Source organism: Hypanus sabinus, chromosome 9 (assembly GCF_030144855.1).
Source record: "Hypanus sabinus isolate sHypSab1 chromosome 9, sHypSab1.hap1, whole genome shotgun sequence".
Lineage (NCBI taxonomy): Eukaryota > Metazoa > Chordata > Chondrichthyes > Myliobatiformes > Dasyatidae > Hypanus > Hypanus sabinus.
This window is the reverse complement of record NC_082714.1, coordinates 138,941,478-138,965,970: the sequence shown is the minus strand read 5'-3', so window position 1 is coordinate 138,965,970 and position 24,493 is coordinate 138,941,478. Positions and strand designations below refer to the sequence as shown.

At 34.6% G+C, this 24,493-nt stretch overlaps 1 protein-coding gene across 8 annotated transcripts in view; it reads left to right on the top strand.

Moving 5' to 3' along the window:
* Nucleotides 1-11,389: 11,389 nt before the first annotated feature.
* The window catches only part of plagl2 (pleiomorphic adenoma gene-like 2), a 136,547-nt gene continuing 123,443 nt past the window's right edge, over nt 11,390-24,493 (top strand). For all 8 annotated transcript variants that reach the window (XM_059980678.1, XM_059980677.1, XM_059980682.1 and 5 more), the window contains exon 1: nt 11,390-11,523. The gene's annotated coding sequence lies outside the window, so the exon portion shown is untranslated. The remainder of the gene's footprint in view (nt 11,524-24,493) is intronic.

The window sequence follows — 24,493 nt, the reverse complement described above, 5'->3', positions numbered from 1 at the left end:
ATGGTGGTCATTCACTGCTTGTTCCTTCTTCCAGTCAATAAAAGCCGATATCTCGCCTTTACGTCTCAGAGTGAGTTATTGATGGTGCATCGCGGGGGGGGGGGGGGAAGGGTTGGTGGGGGAATGTACAGACAGAGATGGAGTTGGGGGGGGAATTGGAGGCATAAAAGACTGTCGATGTTGCAATCTGTGAAATAAAGGAAGATGATAAGTGGAGCCAGGTAAGGGAGGGATGATCAGCAGATAGAGCCAGTTATGGATGGTATAGAATGTACTTGATCGGCAGGTAGAACCAGGAAGGGTAGGGGATTGAAACAAGGGCAGGAGTGGGTGCTCTGGAAGAAGCACTGTGAATCAGAAACAGAAAGAAACACAGGGGTGTGAGTTTGCTGAAATTGGGGAATTCAATGTTTGTACGATTCGACAGTAGACCACACAAGTGAAATACAGTGCTGTTCTGCTAGTTTGTTTCCTGCACCCAGGCCTTGGAGAAGGTTAAGGACAGAGAGATTATTGTGGCAGTGGGGAGTTGTAGAAGAATGCAACTGGAAGGACAAGATGGACATTGTGGACAGAGTGCAACACAGCCACCTAGTCTATGTCTGGTCTTGTTGATGTCACATCAAGAGCACCAAGGTCAGAGGAGGTGCATGTGAGCCTTTGCCTGACTTGGAAGGGCTTTTTAGGTCCATGGATGGTGGAATGGAGGCAGTTGTTAGGACAAGAGTTTTCTGTGGTTGCAGGGGAAAGTACCGGGGGGGGGGGCAGGGGAGGAGGGTTGACGGAAAAATTGATAAGCAGGAGAGTCACCGTGAAATGTTATACAGTATTTTTAGACTGTTGGTGGAATTGATTGAACCTGATTGTAAGGGGGAACATTTTCAAATTTGTAGGGGTATAGCAAACTGTGAGCAGCATAAAGGCAATTTATCTACCCATTCCATCAGCCTGGTTTCTTTCCACAAAGTCTATTACTCTCTTGCTCACAGTTTATTATGTAATAAGTCCAGTTCCAAAAAAGGTTCTGTTGAGAAATGTTAAGTATTATATGTTTGTAGGAAGACTAAGACGAGCAATATAAATGGATGATAAATTCTCTAAGGTTCTCCCTAGGTTCCAGGCATCTGACTTTTAAGCATCTTGTACATACAAATGAGCAGCTGGGGGACTCTCTCAACCAATTTAGTAGGGTAATGCTTTAATAGCATTATGAGTAATTGGTATCTATTGTGACAGATCATGGATATATCTGAGTCTTTTTTTTGTCACTCTCCAATACCACATTCTAATTTTTGTCCTGTCTAACTTGGTATTTGGGAATACAGTACCTTTTTTTTCCTATTGGGTATTTGATGTGTTCCAGCAAATTGGAAAATGCAGAATAAAAATTATGTTGAAATTCTGCTTTTCATATTTCGCATGGCATTTGCATTCTTTTCAAAAGTTTGAACCATGCCCTCAATATATTGTGCTATTTGATACCATATTTCATTCCTGTTATTGCAATTTGATATTATATTTTCTACTGAATATTTGGTACTCATCAAATTCTGTATAGGATCTTACACTGAGGACTAATTCTATTGTAGGTATTGGGATTCTATGTTTAGCATTCATGACATGCTAGTGCCATTGATCAATATGCACCCTTCCAGGCATTTAATACCTCACACTAATTAATAACACTCTAAAACCAATTACTATTCTATATCATACATACTTTGCGCCAGATTTGCACTAATGACCTTTGGGATTCAGAGAAAATATTCCAGGATCTTGTTTCTCTTATTAACTCTTCTTTTTCTTTGGGTCCACAAGGGTAATATGTGACTGTGGGGAAGATGACACTTGTGATAGGATGATGATGGTACTGTTACAATTTTGGACAGATTTCAAGGACTATTTGGTCTTTTCACTTTTTTATGCCATTTTAAGTGTTTGGTACGGATCTCAGACTAGTTTACAAAAGAGTGGCTCTAAAGCACTTTAGATCAGATAAAGAAGAGATTGATTATACCTTGATGAGAAAATGGGTAGACCATTGCCATGAGTAGGATTAACATTCAACTAACAAGTCTTGAATAAAATTTAATGGAAGGCAAATGTGATGAAAAGCTTGCTCTTTATTTAACTACCTACTCTGCTACTTTTAGACCTGCTTGTTAATACATTCACAGACTCCTTTTTTTAAAAACTGGAGCATTTTAGAGAAAAAAAATCAAATCCAATTCAGTTCTGAATGTCCTTCATTATGTTCCAAGTTTATGTATCTTGTTTTTATTCCACATCACACCACATTCAATTCTGCACACTTCGACATCTTGATATGTTCTCACACTTCGAAGATATTTGATATTACAGTTAGTATGATAGTTGCTATCAGTTTGAACTGGATTTCAAACCACTTCCTGAGGATGATGTTAACTCAAATACAACTTGGTTTCCACCTCATGCATTTGATTATTGCTGCTTATATTTTGTCCTCCATTTTATCTTGATTGAATATTTCATATCTACTTATATCTTGATCCAGTTGGTGTTCTGCATCATTTCTCAATAGTAGTTCCAGGTATGTCTACATTTTGTATTTGAAATATTCCTATAATCAATACTTAGGATGTTCCAATTCTATTTTCAATTTTTACTGTGTTATAAAACATTTCTGTACCAATTTACACTCCTGTTCAAATTCTGAATAATAACTTGGATTTATTTGTTAATAATCAGTATAGCCTAACAGTATTTTAAACTGTTGTCTGTTGGAACCATCTTATTAATATGTGTTGAACATTGGTACCATATTTCAATGGCATTACGGTCATTGCTTGTTATATTTCCTAGTAATGTCTTATACCACTGAGGGCAATCTGTGCTTTTGATGTGGAAATTGCCCTACAAAATATTTGGTGATTTGATCTTAGTCTGATCAACATGTTAATTGTGCTCTGGGTATTCAATGCCAAGTATAAATCCTGATACATTGTATTAATTTTGGTGCACCAGCTTTGTTTTGGACAATTTACAATGGAATAAATTCCACAGAAATAACACAGGAATACAGAGGGTGAATAACATGAGAAACTAAGGATGAGAAACTAAGGATATTGCTGGCTGCAGGATAGAAATCAAAGTGGAGGTAAAGGGTAGTAATTTCTTGTGGATGAAAGTAGGTGTTCCACAAGAACTAATTCTGTTCACAATTTACATTATTAATTTTAATTTTTGGATTAGAAAGTCGAATTTCTAAACTTGCAGCTGACACCAAATTTAAGTGGAGGGGGTGTTTGACACTGAAAAGAATTGTAATTGATTATATTAATAAACTTACAGAATGGACAAATAATTGGCAAATGAAGTTCTGCACTGGTAGAAGGAGGTTGAATGCCTTGATCAGGAGAAAGGTGAGGTCACTTTACTTGGAAGGTGTCAGTCCAAGTGGGACAAAGGAACAAAGATTTCCAGTCACAGAAGGATGCACCACAGGTTACTGTAACAAAACAGTGGGGGTTATTTCTGGAGGGCCAGGATTGAAATATAGGAAAATTATTTTAAACCTTGGTTATTTCTTTTGAGAGAAGTGTGTCCAATTCTGTTCACCAGTAACATTTGACAGTGTGCACAGAAGATTTACAACAACAATACCAGCAAAGCAAAGGTGCACATATCAGGAAGGTAAAGAGTGACTTTGGAAAAATCTTTGTAATTCCTAAAGATTTTGATCAGATGCATCCAAGATGGAATATTTCTGCTTGTGGGAAAGGCATAGCTAAACACCATCAATACAAGATGATCTTCAATAAATCTACTTATGAAATTTGAATAAACTTCTTTACCTAAAGTGTAAACATTTGCAGATGGTCAAATTGAAGAAGGTTGTTCCATACTGTAAAAAACTGTGGCAAATTACATGAATAAACCAGCAGAACGGGTAATTCATAGTGCATACCCACCAAGATGTGGGTACTCACATCAGTTCAGGAGAATAGCAAAGGTTAAGGGAAGGCTAGAGAAGTTATTGAGGGGGAAGGGAAGAAAGACTTACACTGATAAATTTAGATGAAGCAAAATGGAAGAAACCTCAGCAGATCATAAATTTTGGCATTGGCTGATTAGACTTAATAGCATGCACCCGTACTGTAAGCTCTTTAAGAGGTAAATATACAACTTCCAGTTCTCCTGCAAAATTTAACTTTACACTGAAGTTGCATTGGGTATTTATTCCATTGTTCATCTTCTGATAGGGTTATGTTTTGTAAATCATCCTAATCTTGAATCTGACCATATAATCTGCTTTTACTGTGGGTGTCTTGATATTTGTTCTCATCAGTCTTCCAAATTAGCTCTGTGCATTGTGACGAGATTGTATTTGGGCTGTGGGTGTATCTTTGCTATCTTCTATTTTCCTCAAGGGCATTCTGATTTTGCTGTTGGAGTAGTTCCACATTTTTGTTCTTCTAATATATACATTGTATAAGTCTTTAATGTTTTTCATGCCTACCTGGTGCAATGTTTGGAGTCCGTTATGGGTATGAGTCACTGTATCTTGATTCATTGGTGATTTCTTTTTTCAAGTGGTCAAATTCCAAAAGTAGCCGCAGGGCTTTTAGTCCTTTGGGTAAATTTGGCACAATTTTCATTTGGTTATCAGACTTATCACTGTCTTAAAATGAGAATTAGTTGTTTTTCAACAGCAGTACAGTGTAAAGACACAAAATCACTGTAATGCAGGAAATAAATAAATAGTGCAAAAAAGGGATAAGAAGGTAGTGTTCATGGACCATTCAGTTATCTAATGGCAGAGGGGAAGAAACTGTTTCTGAACTGTTGAGTGTGGGTCTTCAGTCTCCGGTACCTTCTCCCTGGTGGTGTAGTATTACTATTCTGGGGATATCTCGGATTTCTGATAATTTGTTCTTTAGTTCTGCTGTGGATCCTTGCTGTTATTTATATCTTGATTCCAATGTAGATATTTGGTATGAGAATTCCATCGTTTAACATTTATTGTAAAGTATTTATTATCACTCAATATCACTCACATATTTTGAGTTAGATGCACTTTCCATTTATGCTGTGAGGGATTAGTATTATACACTGATATGGTCAAGGATTTAATAAATTATTCCAATTTTATAGAATAAGGAATTCTAATTCAGATGTGGATCCTGAGTGTAACATTTCGATTCTTGTCCGGATATTAAATATCATGTTGGTATTCAGTGCTGTTTTGTAACCTTTCATGGGAATTTGGTATCATTTTTCAATTTTATTTTGTACATTTGGTGTTATTTTCCATTTCTTCTGTGTATATTTAATATTTTATTCAGTTTTTTCCATGCATATTTAGGACCACTTCCAAATCATTTGTGTATATTTAGGAAAAAATTCTGATTCTCTTGTGCATTTAAAGCACCATATTCATATTCTGTAGAAACATTTAATAACATTTCTAGTTCTTTTGTGGCTAATTTGCATCCTTATTTGATTCCAATGTATTTACTTAGCATTGTGTTCCATTTCTGTCATGCATATTTCTGATTCTATAGAGACCTTTTTGTATAATTCTTCAATTCTGTTGTAGATAGGTAGAATCATATTCTGATACTGTTATGATTTTTATACAATATTCAAAATCTGTTGTGGATACTTAGCTGTATATGTTGATTCTGTTGTAGCTTCTTGGTAGCTCCCCATTCGTTAGTATTTGTATAATATTCTAATTGTGCTGTGAATACTTAATACCAAATGGTCTTCTATTTCTGTCATAAAAATTGTAAGCTCTTCTCTCTTCATTGTGTGCATTTGATATCATATTTCAGTTTCGTTGTGGATATACTGTACCTAATTTCTAATCTCTTGAGAGTGCATGCATCATACATTGATTCTGCAAGGGATGCTTAATGTCACATCTCCTGTGTATATTTCCATTTTGTTTCTCAATACAGTGTGCATATCTACTACAATATCTGAAGCTATGAGGATATCATATGCCATCTTTTGATTCAATTATAGAAATCTAGTATTGCATTTTAATTCTCCTATATATATTTTATTTAGCATTATGTTCCCTTTCTGTCACGCACATTTATAATCCTTTTTCAATTCTACTGTAAAACATAAGCATCATATTCTGCCATGGATATTTAGCAGAACATTCTCATTTGCTAAATGATGTACAAGATCACTTTTCAATTCACATGAGTTAACAAATTTCATGTCACACGTCAGTGACAATAAACCTGATTCTGACTCTGTCATTATCCTATGATTTGATTGTGTTAATTTAGAACAGTTTTTGTGATTGTGTTGAAGATCTATCATACCATTCTCCATCCAATTATAGATTTGCAATGTTACTTTCTGATTCCACATAGGATATTTTGTACAACATTGTGTTTCCATTAAGAGTTGCAGCTCCAGTTCTTCTTTGGATATTCTGGTAATGTTGTACAAACATCGAGTTGCTGTTGCAGCCACGTAATTAAATTTCTGAGAGATTTAGTACTATATTCTGATACTGTTGTAAATAGTTAAAATTGTATTCCAATCCTGTAATGTATATTTGGCATTATGCTGTATTGTATGTGTATTTAGTATAATGTACTAACTCTTTAGTAAATATATTCTAATTTTGAACAATTTAATGATATTTAGTGTAGTATTCTGATGCTGTAGTGTTGTAGCACTATAGTCCAAAAACACAATGGATAATATAGTCCAGTTCTATCATGCTCATTTCACTCTATATTCCAATTTTATTATGCATAGCCATCACTGAAATTTGATTAAGTTCTGGATAATTGATACAATATTCTGATATTGTGGATATTTAATCTCATATTTCAATTTTATTATGGGTATTTACTGACATTTGGTATAATTTTTCATTCCATGGAATACACATAGAATCATGTTCTGTGCATTTCATATCTTATTCCATATCTGACTTGCAGATTCAATTCCATATTCTGTGCTGGAAATTTTAAACCAAATCAGATTCTGGAGTTGATATTTAGCATAGTACTCTCATTCTGTAGTGATTATTTTGTATCATATTCTTGTGGTGTATATTCAGTGCCATATCCAATGAAATCATGAATCAGATTCTGGTTTTATGTACAGTACCAGCTTTTTCTGATTCTGTTGAGTTTTTTTAAAACTATATGCTGAATTTGTTATTTGGTTTAGTAATGCAAAAGGATTTGGTCATAATTTACTCTCTTATCCTGATTTATTTTGTGAATATTTAATACAACATTCTAATTGTGTTTTGGACTTGTAATGCTTTTGCCTGTTCCATTTTCACTCCTGTGTCAACCTTCCTGCAGTTATTTACAGCAATGTTCTGATAACAGTGGTTCTTTAATGTCATATTCCATTTCTTTTTTGTTTACTTAATGCTTCAGTGCATTCTGGTTAAATGGGCCATCAGTTAATTAGGTTAGTCAGCCGCTTATTTGGGTAACTCTTAAAGAATAAAAACTGATCACAAAAATAGCTTGGATTCCCTTTGTTTATTTGGGACACTATGTGCTGAATTGGGGCAGGAGACTGTTGCCTAACAGCTTCCAAATAGTGTCAGCCGTGTGCACTTGCCTGGGCATTAGACACAACACAGCGCTTCGAGTGAGCAGTTTTAAAATAATCAGTTTTGTGTTTGTTTCAAAAAAGCAGTAATTTTTGTCACTGATAGTTGGTAGTAAGATAATTCAGAACTGTTTGACCACTCTGGTTTCAAGCATTCAGGCTTGAAGATGGCCAGGAGTGAAAATGATAAAAATTCACTACTTCGACAAATGAGAAACTAGTGCAAAAATTGAAGATATTGACAAACATCTTGAAAGTTACAATGAAAATGAAGATTTGGAGGATATATCATCGATAGCATTGTATGACAGCAGTCCATTCTCTACACTATGTGTCTGTGCTGATTTACAGTTCACTTAACAGTCAAAAGATTATAATGCGGATAAATTCCTCTGTTGATAAGTATTAGTAACTAATATAAAGTTTTAGAGTACTGCAGTAGTATTAGTAGCATTCTCATTTGTTCTGTATTTCATTTACATAAATGATTTGTTACTCAGTAAAATGGTAATTTGTCTTATACCTTTTTAACTATTTCCTTGCCTAATTAACTATTAACTTGCCTAATTGGGGCAAGTGCTTAATTGGACCAGAATGTGCATGGAAACGGGCATTTAATATCTTACTGAGTTCATTTTTGTAAATTTTTAATCTTATATTCAATTATGCTTTCGGTATTTTGCGTCATGTTTTAACCCTAGCATGGATGATTATATTGTGGATTCAAAGGAGCACATCTAAATAAATAGTGCATTTGAAACATATATAATTGGTACAACATTGTGTTTTAATTATGAGTCCTTAGAGCTAGTATGTACATTTGACAGCAAGTTCTGATAAAACTATTTACTATTTTTTGTTTGATCTTGTTTATTAGCCCTATCTATGTAGTCCCTTCATGAATTTTTATTTAATTTTATTTCAATTTTTACTCTATTTCCAGATTCTGAAGTGTGTATTGGATATTTTGTTCCAATTTTCAATAAGGCATTCTTTTTATCTGTGAATAGTTCGGATATTTTTCCCCTGAACTTATTTATTTTGACATATTTTCTTACTCGGTTTTGATGTCATTTCCTTTTCGATCGTGTGTTTGGAGCCATCCTCTGATTTCCTTTTATAACATCTGATCCACTTTTTCGTTTCTGTTCCTAGAATTTTGAAGATGTCATTTAAATTTGGTTCTATTTAGGATATTTGGATAATTTTTTGAGTGTATTTCAAAAATATAAATTCTGTTTAAGATATCAGTGTCTCAGGCATTGTCCTAATTAGGTTGTACAAGTTTGGTACTGTGGACTAAACAATGCTGAGTGTTAAGTACATCTCTTTAAAATTTGAAATGTATTTGGTTTTATATTCTGATATATTATCTGATCTTTCTTTTTGTTGCTATTCAGTAAAACATTCTAATTCCTTCAATGTATTGGAAGTATTTTGTAACAATTCTGTGCGTGTGGGAAGATCTTTCTCCTCATGCAGGAATATAGTTGACCAAATTGAATATTACACAACAAAAATACATATTTAAATTCTGTTATTAATATTTGATACTATACTTGCGTACTCTAGATTTTTAAACCATACTCTGAATGTCTTCTGGTATTTCAAAATACCCTGCATTTCTAATTATGATATTCATTGCTGAATATTTGATACTCTGAATTTTCTTGTAAAATCTTATACCATAGATTAATTTTGTTGTAGTTTTGGGATGCTATGTTTGGCATTTAGTCCTAACTTCTTTGCTTCTGTTGCAGGAAACTGGTATCTCACATTGATTATGTTGCTATATTTAAGATTAAGGATTATTCTATCGAATTAATTAAATTTACTGGGAGATACAAATTTCAATTTGTTTGAACAAACATTTTTGAACAACATCATCAGTATTAAAAAAGTCTTTTTTAAAATGAATGTAATTTTAATCAGTTTGTTTCAATTCTTGATTGCAAAGTCTAGTATATTCCCACAGTGATAATTCAGTGAGTTTAGTATTTGATTTTCCTCAGTTCAACGTGTTTTACATTCATACTGCTGACTGCTTCTTAGATGAACAAATTCAACTCAAGCAAATAAGTTAAGGATCTTTGAACAATAACAAATAATAATGTTGTATAATACTTCTGTTTTCTTTACACATTATTTAAATCATTAAAAATTTTTGCTTGTTGCCTAAAATGGAATATGCTAACAAAATTTGTTTGTTAAAAATTTTTTGTTACTATCTTTGTGCCATTTCATTTGAGTCTTCTCAAATGAAAATATTGGTGAGCTCTATGTTAGTTTGCTCTCCAGTATCTGACCCTCAGCATCTATTTCTAAATTAAGAGAAACACTGAATAAAAGCATCTGGAACACAATATAGTAGAAAACAACAAAGGCATCATCTACAGCATTTATCTATTGATAAGCTGCGTGTAGAGAAGAATGTCTGAATACAAATTTGTAAACCACAACTCTGAAGAGAAGGTAGTCACGTGCAAGAGAGACTGAATCTCTAAATTTCTGTTCAGTAGTTCTTTGGTCAGTTTTCAATAGACTCATACATTTAATTTCAATGACCCACATAGTTTTAACAATTATTTTCTTTATTATTAGGCAAAAATCAGCAACGATATGACTGTGGAATTGATGGAGTATGACTATCACATTCTCTTATTATTTTCTATATTATATTTCAAGCATACAGCAAATTTAAATTATATAGGAAATGCTTATAATTGTACCACTTTCAAAAATGGTTAGTTGATTTCAGTGCCTTGAACTGCCAGATGCCTTTTAACAATTTAACAAGAGAACAAAATCTGCCTTAATTTAAACAAATACGAATCATTTATTGTTATTGCAATATTATACAATGTAAAAGACCAGCAATAACTCAGTTCTTCACTGCTTGTTCACGCTAAGTTCACCTACCCAAGTTTTTCAAGTACCATCAATTAATGCCAAGGGGGAGGGGAGGAAAACAAAATAAGCATAGTGAAATCTGGAGTACACAGCAGGTCAGGCAGCAGCTGTGAACAGAGAAGACAGTAAACATTTCAGGTTAGTTCCCAAGCTAAAACATTGATTTGTTTACTGTCTCACATATGCTCTTCGACTTGTGTGCTTCCAGCATCTGCAGTTTTCGTTTGGAAGAAATAGGCTTCTATCAAATTTCATTAGAGATGAAAAACAATTTCCTCCAATGAGGATAATTCAGCACTATTGACCATTGCTTTGTAATGAAACATCTTCTATCTACTCAGCGGCAATGATAATCCAGGTCTTACCTGAACTGTTCGTTCTTATTAATGAAGGTAACATCCACCTATCATTCCAGTTGATATGCTTGCCTTAAGAATGAGCGTGGAGAGATGTCCATCTGATGGAGCAGTTGCAGATGACTGAAACCTTCAACGGCCATCGGTCCGGATCCAACCAAGAGAGAGGCAGGACTGGAGTGGGGGGGGGGGGGGGAAGCAACTTGCATTCACAAATCCATGCGCCCGGTTGGCATGGTGCGGGGTGGTCAGTTAACTGAGATTGTCCTTTGCTCTCCCAACATCACTCCCACCCCACATCCTTCTCTCTCAATACACACACACAAGAGGGGGAAGAAAGACAGGGCGAGGCAGCATGGTGCCATTTAAAGGGACCCGTGCACGCCGGCAGCGAGCAGCTGGCGTGCGCGGCCGGACCGATGGATGGATGGATGGATGGGGTTGCAGTAGTCCACCTCCTATCTCCTGGACGCCAGCAGCAGCAGCAGCAGCCTCCAATGTTGCGAAACCCCCTGACGTCACTCCCAGCATTCTCCGCACAATGGCTTCTGAAAAGAAGCTGGGGAAAGAATTTTTTTTAGGCCGTGAAAAATAGAGAAAAATAATTTCCAAAATTTGGAAAGTGCAGCTCGCGTGCAAAAACTTACCGGAAAGAAATGCCGAGTCAACGGCGGTGAGTTTGTGCTAAGTGCAGGAACGAATGGTGCGAGTTGTCGGGATGAAATTGACTAGTGAAGTGCTGGGAAGTTTTGCTGGGAGTTTGTGTGTGTGTGTGTGTGTAGGGGAGAGAGGAGAGGGAGCTCGCGTTTATTATATTATACACACAGCCCTTTCTCCCCCCGCGGGGTTGCCAATTAAATTGCCAACCCACTTTAAGACATTCAAAAATCCGGACTGTAGCAAGCTTTGGAAATTTGCAACAATTCATTTCTTCCTCTTTGCCAGTTCTTCATTTCTTGGGTGATTTTTTTTTAAAATTACGCGATCAAAAAAAGTTTTCAGGGAGTGAGTTTCGTGTTTGCAACAGTGTCCCTCCTGATGCTCTCGCCGCGCAGTTGAAATGCCTTCTGAGTTGTTTTTGAGGGGGAGCGTGTTTCAAAGAGTGAATTTTCTTAAGATCATGAATTGGAAGCCTCTAAACTTGTGAATTTCGTTTGGGAGACGGTGCCGAGAAGTGGGTAAATAGTTCGGAATCGGACAGTTTCCCAGAAGTATTTTGGTATTTATTCCCTCTTCCCTTATAAAAGTTGCACGCTATGAAGTTGGTTCACGGTATTTTTGTGGTGGCTCGTATCATGGTTTTGTTGCTGTGAGTCAGGAGTTGGGAGGTGGTCACGCTGCTGGGCTGTGACAAAATACATGGAGATAACTCGTCGTTCACAAAAATATCGTTTTGTTTTAGAACGTCTAACTATTGCACTTGTTTACTCCCGGGTTGTTTGGCGCCAGCGCCTCGTTGAGTTTCATCGACCATTACACTTAAGAGATACAAATATTGCCCAGTGTTTTATGAAAAAAAACTTTTGTCTTTACCCCAGTATGTGCAGCAACACGTGAGCTCGTTGATTTGTATGGGGGAACTGTGAGAAATGGATATTTAAAGATAACAGTTCTGTCTCTTTAAAAAGTTGAAAAGTTCTATGTATATCACAAATATTGATCAACCTCATTGGGAATTGTGTTGTGCTGGCATTAAGTTATAAAGATTAAAGGAATCTATTAATATAGTAAATAATATTTAACTATAGATGAACGATTAATACATTTCTAATTGTGTGCAACTTTAGTTCAGTACTATAATCTCAACATGTTGACTTTGAAATAGGACAAGTAGATTTGCTTTGCTAAGCTATATTTAAAGTATTAACCTCACAGTTCAGGTTCTGTGGTAGTATGTTTATTTCTGAATTTGCATATGACCAACACTATCAGAAATTTATTGCTCACATAAATGTTTGTGAAGTGTGAGATTTCCATGATTTGTTTGTAACCAAAGATGGGACATCTCTAAAAGAAGTAAAACATGTTTACCTGGCAGTCTGTATTATATGGAGGTTATAGTAAACAAAATAGTGATTAAATGTCTGTTCTGTTACAAGAGGAGTTATGTGGTTACTATTTCATGTTGCTGACAAACTAGTTCAGAATGTTTGTATCATATGTTTATTCTTTGAGTAAGGAGCATTTGATGTTATTTATGTAATTCATGAGTAAGAAATGCTTTATGTTAATATTGGAATCAAGTAGAGATGGTAATATTAAATATATGAACCTCAGAAGTAAACAGACCTTGATCTTTTTGAGTGTTACTCGCTTTTAAATATCTGAATTGTCATTCTTCGTAAAAAATTGAGATTTATCGAAGTGTTGCTTAAAATATGGACATAAAAGCAGCTTCTTTGAAACTTGATAGTTATAAAATAACTAAACATGTCACAATATAATGTTTAAACTGTAGAGATTCAGTAAAATCAAATTAGATAGAAAATATGATTTGGTTTGTTTGGTCTTTTAATGATGGTTATTTTGGACATTTAATCATTTAAATGATGCTCTTCGTTCTGTTGCTGTATTGCATTTGTAAAATTGCAATATCGGAATACTTAGAAAGCTTAAATTTGTTCCAGCATTAATTAATCCTTCTGACTTTGTGTCTGAAATGTTGGATTTGATCTGTTTCAGAGTGTTCTATCCTTTTTCTCTGTTAAATATTACAAAGTGTAGATAATTAGAAATATTTTTGACAGGTTTATATATTGGGAAAACATTTGAAAGAGATGTTCTTTTGCTTATATTTAATTTAACAAAATTGTTAAGATTTCGATAGCAAAGTAATTTGTTTGAAGCATCGAATTTCTCAAGTGTTTGGAATAGTTGTTGAATTGCATGCCAGTTGTATATTTCAAAGTAGTTTTAAAATGAAAATTTGATCAATGCTTTGGTGCAAATCGTAAAGAAATAGATTGTAGAGTTGGGTATCCTTCAAAATATTGTCAAGATTGCATTGAAGTAATTTGAGTGAAATGTATTACAAACCTATGGAACAATCAGATTTTAAAGTGATATTTTTGACTTCAAATTTGTTAAAATCTTGCATTTGAGTATTAATGATAAAATTCAAACTTTTGGTGTTAAATATTTGTTAAAACATTTACAAATGTTATGCTGTTCCTGGTCAAACAAAGTGGAAATTTGTTGAATGCAAACTTGGGGAATAAGCTCAATCAAATACATGACGTTTTGTTTTAAATTATTGTGAATAGAAATACATTCCATAAAGCATTCTTTTTAAATTTTGTTCTTCTGATTAATTCTAACATTTGACATTTGCCTATCACTTTTGATACTTTGCTCATTCTAACATTGAAGTAAGAAATCTAAATTGTGTTGATAGGAAAATTAATCAATTGAAGGTGACCTAAAATTGGTAAATAAATAAATGTTTAGACTTAAAATAGTTTTGCAGTAATGAAAAAGGTGTACACAATTAAAAATTTATCTGTTAATTGCTATCCTGTTACATAAAATAACTGTAGAAACAGAGGTGCGTTGTGCAGTTTTTCTGAAGTTCTTATTGTCACTTTTTCCATTTGTAACATGAAATGGAGGGAAGGATAAGGATACTTGTTTCTTTAGAGTATTTGTACCGGATTTTGTAATCTTTTAGCCATTTTGTTAGTCTAAAAGTTTCAAGGAAACACTTGCAAAATTCTGAGAAAACTAATGGGGAAATGTTCACTTGTAAGGTTAGTAATTTGTTCATTGTCAAACAATGTGTAGGAGAACCAGTTTTATTGAGATAATGTGGTGCCCTATTTGTAACTTTTTTTTTTAACTTTTGAAGTTAAATTTAACTCTTTCAATTTTCTAGTTTTTTTAAATAGTTTCTGTTTGCTTTTGGTGATACAGGTAGAAACTGAAGTTCTTGAAAGCAATCTAAATAAATTGCAAAATGAATGAAATTAATTTTGCAATTGTAAATCAAGCAACAATTTCTGTAAGATCATTTGGACAAGTAAATTTTCTTTACCTTTAATTGGAGACTTCAAACTTATTCAAGATTTGCTGAATAGTTTCAAATACTTTATCATAATTTCATAAATTTAAAATCTGCTTTGAAGTTTTAAAAACAAAGGATATCTTATTTGTATTTTGCATTTTCCCCAATTCATTTTTAATTGAAAGATCTTGTAACTTTTTCCCATTAACCTTAGAAAATGAATATGTTGGAATTAAAATTTAAAGGGGGTCTTGAAAGATGACACAATTGTTTTGAAGTATATTTGAAATTCTTTTTGAATGAGCTTGTGCAGTTTTAAATCTGTTGCATTTAGAACCAAATTTCCAGAACTTGTAGTGGTTTATGTCTAATATGTTACATTTAAAATATGGTTCTGGCAGTACTTGTGATATCAACAAGGAATCATGGCATCCAATATATGCCTTGATGGGGAAAAAAGGTGTTTGAAACAGGCTTTTGATAAGAACTCAACAAGTGAGAGTGACTTGTGTTTCCCCTCACTCTCCAATGTTATAATTTAGATCATCACTAATCAGGTTATACCTATCTATAAAAACAGTTCGTTATCACTGATCAATCATGATTTGTAAGAGTAATACTGTATCTTTTTTGAGACTATTGCCTTCAAATTCTCAAGATTAGTATTAACTAATTTTTGTATTTCATGGATTCTGCAAAATTAGTATCCTAGATTTTTTAGGTGTATGCTGTGGCAGGTCATTTTGCTCAAAATTGGTCGGAAATGATGTTAGCTGAATTATCATAACATGCAAAATTGCAAGTGTAAATTTGCTTATATCAGTATGAATGGCTGACATTAAAGCAATTTATTCAATTGAAATTGTTTCCTTCCCCCCCCCCCCCTTTGAGTAATGTCAATTTGATAACCTTCATGCTTTTCATTAGCTGATAGGCAAAGGAATTCTGAAACTTACTGAAGTGTATGGTGGTCCTCTAGGTGAATCACTTTTGTGCTATCATTTATATAAAGTTGAGCAATTAAACAACCATAACCAACTTGTACCAAACTTTGCTTGTGGTCCAGTAACTTCAAAAGGAGAATGGTACTAAATGGATTTTGCAAATTAAAGTTAGTATTTAAAAAGTGTTTAGTACATGCTTTAGGAAGCACCTTGAACTTTGTTTGAAAGATGCCATACATTTCTTGAGGTATAGATCTGTTCATCTTTTCACAATATGTAGCAATGGTGTAGTGGGAGTTGATTTCTGTAGCTCAAAATTTGCACGACATCATTGTTCTGCACCTTTAAAACTTTTAAATTTGACTGTAGAGATTTCTTGAAAGTAACCTTTTTTAACTTTGGGATCTTCAATTACAAATTATGGTGAGAAACTGAGAGAAAAGACTTTGGAAGGACATGTTGCATGGAAATCATCAATTTTACTGGTTGTATTTAACTGAAATTTGACAGCCAGATGTATGCAGTAAATACAAAAGAATAAACGATAGATTAGTGCCTGGGAGAGGGGTTTTAATTGAAAATGATGAAATGGACTTCATTAGTGATTTAACAGGATGGATTTATGTTGTTGTAACAATCCAGTTACCTAAAGATTTGCATACCAAGTTTTGAAGTATTGATGTTTACATAACTTTTTGAAATATTGCGGTTTAAAAAAAAGAAATAGGAAATCATAACTAAGTCACTGGTGGAGGGAAGTCTGTGTTTATCCTTAATTTGTTAGGAATCTAAAGTGTTAGGAAAATTGTAGAAGTCTTAATTTGTTTTAGTTTGTAAGCTACTTATTTAAGGTGAAGTCTTCAAAAGTGAAGTATAGTCAACTTTGGAGAATACGATTTTATGTTAATGAGTATACCTGCTTTCAAGTATTTTTACAGTTCATTGTAAACTCACTGATGTGGAGAAATGACTGGTAATTAAACATTGGATGAATGTAATTTACCTTCAATTCTATTCTTTGTCAACAACAGTCATGTTGGTGGAAAGGCTTTCTTGGAGTAGCTTGTATTTACTTTTTCTCCTCTGGTTTCCACAGTTAGTTGTATATGTTATATTTACAATTATAAAAAGCAGTTTAGTTGCTGATACAGAATTTACTTCCTCAGTTCGATCTTGATTGCTTATGTTTAAACCACAAGATGTTACTTATGTATATTTATTCAGTTTGCTGGGCATCACCTTGACAAAGATGATTAATTGGAATTGTAGGTAAAAGATATGATGATCAATATGTATCAATCTAAGTGGATATGGTGTATATTGTATCAGGTCTGCAATTCATTGATTTCCCAAGGTCTAATGCAGTCTAGGATTGGCCAATAGTAGTTTCCCAACTAAATTTTCTAGAAATGCTCTCGGAAATATACGAAGAGAGTATGGAGCTAGGCTGAGGCACAACTTGTTTGGATTGCAGCACAATTTTCCTGACTGGTTAACATTTTGCTGTGTGGAGTTGTGGTTTGTGGTGCTATTGATTTTGGTATTGACGTGGTTGTAAATTTTATCCCCTATTTCAGGGCATTCAAAAAATTATTTATTTTTAAACCTATAAAGTCTATAATTCATAGAATCTGAAGGAGAAATATCATCTTGACTCTTTTGAACGTTTTGCTTCAATTGTTCCTGTCAGGACTGTTATGTATGATTGCAGCCGCGTTTCTGTTAGATTCTGAGTGACAGTGGTCAAGTTGTTATTACTTATTTAACATGGGCTAAGAAAACACAATTGAATAGCTAGTCCCTCTTTTCATTTGCATCTATAGTTTAACCAGCTTGTAAATTTGTAATATAGGTAATGTATAAAAATATCCAAAGGGTAAAGTTAACTACGTTAGGTCAAGGTGAGACTTAACAGTCCTAACGTTTATAAACCTAAGTGTTTGAACTGATGAAAAGCTAGAACAAAAATGGGGTAAATCCAGTGAAAGGGCAGAGATTCTTTGAGATTTTGCAGAGATTTGTGGTAGTGATGTTTTGTCCAATAAAGTAAATAATTTTATTGCATACCCAAAGTTTGGTTTAAAAGGAATGCCAACCACTGAGGTTATAATAATAATGTTATTCATGTAGGCACTGTAGCATGAAGGATGAGGGCAGAATGTAAAAATGGCTTGAGTTATTGCTTACTATATAGGTTGATATTTTAGACAAGACTGAATCGTTTAGGTTCACACAATTGTGTTGATATGAACTCACCTATGAAGATCCACTGTAATTCATTTTTCCCCATACTTTTCTGGCTTTCACTTAATAAGCCAACTTCCCTTGAAATGATAGCATCCTTGACAGTAAATGCCTAAATAAGAAACTCTACTCTGATTGTAAGAAGAGACAGGTATATATACATTTTCAGTGGGACACATATAAAAGGAAAATCAAAAAGAATGCCTGTGATGGAAATCTGAAATAAAATACTGGCAATACTGATCAGGTCAGAGAGCACCAGTAGGTCTGAGTCCCTTTGTCAGAATTTGTGAGGAAATGTCTAAGTTTTCTTCTCTTGGTTTGCAGAGCCCTCGAGAGGTTGTTTTTGTTAGGTTAGTTGGGTTATAGTTTCTGCCCGTAAAAGCCATCTGTAGTAATGCACAAATGTTTCAATCATCTTGTTTGATGGAAAAATTAAGCTAATTTTCCCCCATTGTTCCTTCCAACCTATGGAACAAACTTTCTTGTAAGTTTTCTTTAAGTGATTTTTTTTTGAACATTTTCTATTTCCCACGTGTTCCATAGAAGTCTTTAATTACAGGTGTTCCCCCCCTCCCTTTACAATGGTAGAGCGTTCCTATGAAACCTTTCTTAAGCTGACATAGTGTAAAGCAAAGAACCATTAATTTATATGGGATAAATTTTCTTAAAAGCTTAAATCTTCTTTGTAATGCGAAAACAGGTTGCTCATGTAGGTCTTTTGTAAAAGCAAAGTGGTGCAAAGCAAACATTCGTAAAGTGGGGGACAGCTGTACAACTGATTGGTGTTAAGATCTTAATCATGGCTTTCTTCCATATTAGTGATTTAAGTGCGATATTTGCAGTAAATTTTTTGTGTCCAACTCTGTGTTGAGTTTGGTAGATGAGCACTTCAACTTTTAAATATTAATGTTGATAATTTATTGCATTTACATAAAATTATGCAGATGCTGGAACTCGAGCAACATAAAATGTTGGAGGAACTCAGCAGATCAAGCAGCATTTATGGTGGGAAATGAACAGCGGACATTTTGGGCTGAGACCTTTCATTAAGATTGTCAGTATCTGCATGTATAATATTGTAATTGTTTTAGAAAATAATACTTCCCAGAGAGTTTCATATTTTAAATATTTTGAAAGATTTTTATATATTTACCATTGACTTCCTCTTAAGTTAAAAGTATACTATCGACATTGCGTAGAATAAGTATGATATTGTCAAAGAAATTCAAAGAATGCCAATAAGATAAAGGACTTCAACTCACCTGGGACCTTCAATTTATTAAGATTACATTGAACGAGGTGGTCCAAATGCGAGTGACTATTTGCAAAGTTAGAAGTGTACCTCTACCTCCCAAATTTATAATAAGAATTACTTAATTTGGGAACTGTTTGTCTGCCAATTCCATCAATCATCAGTGTTGTAAACCATATTTAATTATAATTTTTTTTTGGATTTGCTTAAATGTGGTTACTTTAAAAAAAATTGTCTACTGTACTCCAAGTTTCTCCAATCTGTTTTATGTTTTTATATTTTGCCATTTTCATTTTGTTTTAAAATGATCAAATAGAAATGCACAATGTTTTGTTATTTGTTCTGCAGATGTCTTGTTGTGATATCATGCAAAAGTCATTGGACACTTTGGAGTTTTCATGTAGATTCTATTTTAAACCTGTATGTGTTATGATTTGCCACATTGCAGGTCTCATGAAAGGCCAGCATTATGAGAGGCATATACAAGAAGGGTGTGCCTCTGTATTCTTGCATGTCTTATTTATTAGGTATATTTTTGCTTCCCAGAATTATGAAGTTCTCTGCATAGTGTGACAACGATTCGATATTGTAATTGTGTTGCTTTGTCTAGAATTCCAAAGCCTAAGGGTGATTGTGTACAGTCACCTGCTTTCAGAAGCGAATGCAAGCACACTGAATTAATGCACTGACCCCAGGCATTCCATGAGGTTGATCAGAGTTTTGGATTGAATCTCAAGATCCAAGATCATAAAATCTCTTGAAACGGATTCATTTTTTGAAAAGACAGTGGAAATGTGTGTGTATTTTCTTCCTTGGGGAATTGAACTTAAATATAATGCATTGGGGGCCATTTGACTCATAAGTTGATGCTTGCTCCCAACAGACAAATGCTATAAATTCTATTTCTCGATTATTTATATTTAAATGTGCAACTTGCCTTCTGCAACATGCTTCTCAACAAATCTTCTTCATGCCTTCTTTCCACTTTGATTCTTTTGCATTGGTATAATATACGGAGAACCCAATTAAAATGCCAGCAGGTCTTTGGGATGTGGTGCACAAACCAATGAATTTCTAGAGGAATGTACAAAGTCCACTCGGATAAACCAGAGGTTAGATCCCGAACCAGTGGTGTTGCAGCTGAGAGGCATATTAAATTGAGGGTCTATTAGCTGCTTAATGATATGGATCCCATACCAAATGTGTGCAAATATGGCATTGATGTAATCTGTGTTTCACAGTGAATGGTTGATGTATAAGTGCAATGTAAACCTGGACTTTTGGCATGGTATTACAGTAAAATAAACTAGAAGTAAGCAGAAGATAAGCTTTGTCCTTCCTCTTATTGACAGCTAGTCCAGTTTTAATGTTAACTTCATGCAAAACTGCTTTTGTACTCATTAAATGCAACCTCAGCAACAGGAACAAAATGCTGAGTTCTTCCCGCATTTTGATTGTCGCTTTGGATTTCCAGCATCTGTAGATTTCCTTGTGTTTGAAATGTATCCCCAGATAGCTTGCCTCAGGAGATTCTTGCTGCTCAGAAGTTGCTAATGCTTCTGCCTATGACTGTTACTGTAGAAAAGGTTTGGATAAAGTATCTTTACCAAGTACAGCTGGAGGATGAAGTTCTCAACACAAAGTATACTTTGAAAAGGAATAGTAGTTATCTGTAAAAGAGTAATATTGCATAGAGAGTGAGCTAAAGGCTGGGGTTAGAAAATAGTGGTTAAATGTGAAAAGAAAGTCAGCAGAAAGGGTTTAGTGAGACCAATAGCCAGTGTCTCTGCATCCGTGCTCTATAATTGGGCATGTTTTTCTGGTCATTAAAATAAGTTATGCAACATTAGCATTGAGTCAACTATAACTGTAATTTGAAATGGGGTGAAATGTTGAATGAGATTGTCCTTGAGAACCAATTATAGTTGAATTATGAGTAGTTTTTGCATAGCATGTTCATTCCATTAGTTTGTACAGAAGTGGGTGGAAACTGGCAAAAATAATATTGTCCATATAATGCCACGCTGTAATGAAATTAAACCCGATGCCAAGAGGAAAAGAACAGTGATTGTATCCAGTACTGTACACTTTTGATCATATTTCTCCCCTAATTCAATAAAATACTATAGAAACAAAAGCAGTATCTGCACTTTTTTTTGAAGGAATGTAAGGACTTTGAGAGTAGATCAGTCATACTTTAATAAAGAATAACCATGATAATCGAAGGATAGATCTTCATTTAATCAGTTACAATGTTTGAAGCTGCTTTGTTGATATCATATACTGTTCATGTTGTACATGATTTAAACATCAAAAAATGGATCCACCAGAGAGTAAACTGAGTAGGGCATTTTGGGACTACTGTTTGTCTCCCATGCCATTCAGCCCATTGCTCCAACTACCATAATTTATTTCTTTTCTGCTGCTTATTATTTTCTTTTTTTTCTAATGGAGGGCTTCATGATTGTGTCTGTAGTCCATGTGATCACTTCTAAAAGTGAGGGTTGTGAATAGATATTTGTAGACCAGAAGCATGAGGTTCAATATTCTGCCGCACGTGAATTGTTACATCATACTATCAGATCTACAGAAAATCTTCGTTAATGGAGGAACTAAATATACTAACTTGAACCATCTCTTTGTAAGATGATTAAGAGACTGTTGATGAAATTAATAGATTTATCCCCAGTTCATTTATTTTGTTGAAATATTTTCACTTTTTTAAAATGTAGTTTTAATAGAATTAGTGCCTCTGCAAAACTTTGACAGTACATGATCTTTTCTGAGTTAGTCTAGACTCTTTCAGGAATACCAGAATATAAATTTAAGTGCAAATTAACATAATGTATTCCATCAAGTTAACTAACAGCTGCTCATATGACACAGACTGTTTTCACGTAGTTCAGTGTAGTTTTTGTACTGTTTTGTGTAGCACCATGGTCCTGAAAAACGTTGTCTCGTTTTTACTGTGTACTTGATGGAAATGACAATAAAAAGTGACTTGACTTAAGACTGATGATTAAACTATGAACTTAATTGTATCCTGTCCTAGAATTTTTACGTACCTGCTGCTCTGATTATTTGTGGATTCCATATTTTTCTTTCTACTTGCCATCAATGTGTTCACTGACCTCACAATTAAATCACAAAAATATGACCCAGGGTTGGGGGCTCCAGTAAACATTTTATATTTTTCTTCAATACTTCATTTTGTCTTGTTATCCAATGTAAGCATTTTTTTGTGGTTCAGTGTGAGTAGGTGGACAACTTAAGGTTAAAGTGCCTGTTCTGACACTCTGCTAGAGTGAACCGAATCTTTTCATGGCCCAGTTCTCTATCTTGGTGTTGTGTGTTTATTCTGTGATAGGCATCTATCCATTGAGGAGATTATTCTTTGTCTGAATGACTGGATGGCAAAGCAGAACACTCCATACCTCTACTCCCTTGAAGAAATTTCTCTTTTGCCCTTCCCCCTTTGGTTACAATTCATAAATTGATTCCCTATTGGACTTGTAATTTGACTGTTAAAAGCTGACCTTGTTGTCTGTCCTTTTATCACATGCTTGAATTGGAATCAGGTTTTACTATTTCCTAGATCTTATAAATAATGCATATTGATTGTTTAACATCCACTTCTTGAGTACACAATGCCCATTTCTGTAGCCCGGACCTTGTCCTTTGTTCCCCCTTGGTTTTGATCTATACTTTTATTTAAATACTATATGATAATTTTAATAGTTATATTTTTTCAGATTGCATGACGTAATACAGAAAGTTAAATATAACAGGAAAGAATTGTCCAATAAATGCACTTATTGAATTAGTCTATAGGGAGTCCCAACTCTTCCTGCAGCTTGAGTTGTTGGGTTTCTGTTGTGTTGCATTAGGCAGTTCATGATGTTATGATATAATGAGTTTTTGATTTTTCCTGTTTTGGATTTCCACATAACATGGTGAATCAGAAGCTGGCTGATGAGGTTAATTCTAAACAATTAACCCATTTATGAAGGCTCTATCCAGATAGAAGGGAAGCTGCAGTGGATACTCTTCACCTCTGCTATAGTGTTGTTGACTCACCACTGGTTATTATACATCTCGCTTGGTCTTTCGCCTTGAACATTACTTCCAAAACATCCTCAAAGTTGGTATCACATTCATCAACCTTTGTGTTTGATGTGGCGCTGCTGGAAAGCATGGTATTTGCGAAAGTTCTTCTGGCTTTTGCCATGTGACTGGCTGCTCTGTGTTGTGTGGCCATTTCTTATAGTTATCTTGTGTTGTGCATTTGTGTTAGTTTCTCCTTTTTCTTCATCAGCCTGTAAATGTTCTGAGAAAAAGTGCTTGTCCTAATGGCTGTACACCTTGTGTTTGTCAGAGGCTGGAAAGGACAAGGAAAGCTTGTAGACTCTGGATTTGTTAGAAATGGCAGTGGATATCTGCATGAAGGTTCCAACCAAGTCTCTATAATTCTCAGATTTAATTTCTTCCTTCCCCCCCCCCCCCCCACCAATCGTAAAGCAGAGTCTATCCCAAAATCACCTTCTGCAGGGAGAAATTATAGATGTTTTCTTCCATCCTTTCTGGTTATGGCACTCTAGTGTACTTGAATTTCTCATAACCATCTTCAAAAATCTACTGCAAAGAGCAAGGGTTTAACAAACTGGGTGTGAAAATCTCCAAGGAAAGTGCTGTGCATTGGCATTGACCCTCCAAATAGCAGGTGTTAAATCCTCAGTGGGTTCTTGCTCCTGCTAACAAATGTATTGACACCCAGTTAAATTCTGCAGTACAGGTTGTCATGAGAATCCTGAACTTGACACTTTATATGCTTGCTGGTCCTGACCATAATTGTTCCTCCAGGTATGTACTGTAACAAAGCTACCTCCAGAGAGGCTGTTCACTTGAATGATTGCCCAGACTTCCCCATCAATAGAACTTGAATAAGCCTCTGTTTGCCACCTGTGCTCAATCCTGTTCTTGAGATGTTTTGTTATTGCATTCTTCGTTACAGATTCCTGCAATTTCCTCCTCATTGCTGTTATGCCAGGAGGTTGATAGTTCCCTGTTTTCTCTCTCTCCTCCTGAATAGTGGGGTTACATTTGTCATCTGCAATCCACAGGAACAATTCCAGAATCTACAGAACAATGAAAAGTGATAATCAGAGCAATCGGAACTCAAAAGCCAGTTCTTTCAATGCTC